Source organism: Limulus polyphemus, unplaced genomic scaffold, assembly GCF_000517525.1.
Source record: "Limulus polyphemus unplaced genomic scaffold, Limulus_polyphemus-2.1.2 Scaffold232857, whole genome shotgun sequence".
Taxonomy (NCBI): Eukaryota; Metazoa; Arthropoda; class Merostomata; order Xiphosura; family Limulidae; genus Limulus; species Limulus polyphemus.
The window spans coordinates 1-477 of record NW_013898452.1 but is presented as its reverse complement, the minus strand read 5'-3'; the positions used below and the strand labels follow the sequence as shown (position 1 = coordinate 477).

General features: G+C 33.3%; 1 long non-coding RNA gene across 1 annotated transcript; it reads left to right on the top strand.

The window, feature by feature from the left end:
- The first annotated feature begins 31 nt into the window (after positions 1-31).
- Positions 32-405, top strand: LOC111084861. Its single transcript, XR_002609757.1, has 2 exons — positions 32-205; positions 294-405. It is a non-coding gene; the product is annotated as an uncharacterized LOC111084861 (long non-coding RNA).
- The last annotated feature ends 72 nt before the right edge of the window (positions 406-477 follow it).

Sequence of the window (477 nt, the reverse complement as noted above, 5' to 3'; positions counted from 1 at the left end):
GTCATAATGTGATGTAAGAAAAGGTTTTTTGTGAACAACTTTCACCACATGTTTTAGTATGACAGGAAATGGTTTTTGGAACAAGATAAGGTAGGCTTAGTTAAATTGAATTTGTTGACTGTCTCATCCTCAGTTGTCATAATGTGATGTAAGAAAAGGTTTTTGTGAACAACTTTCACCACATGTTTTAGTATGACAGGAAATGGTTTTTGGAACAAAGATAAAGTAGGCTTAGTTAAATTGAATTTGTTGACTGTCTCATCCTCAGTTGTCATAATGTGATGTAAGAAAAGGTTTTTGTGAACAACTTCCACCACATGTTTTAGTATGACAGGAAAGGTTTTTGTGAACAACTTCCACCACATGTTTTAGTATGACAGGAAATGGTTTTTGGAACAAGATAAGTAGGCTTAGTTAAATTGAATTTGTTGACTGTCTCATCCTCAGTTGTCATAATGTGATGTAAGTAAAGGTTTT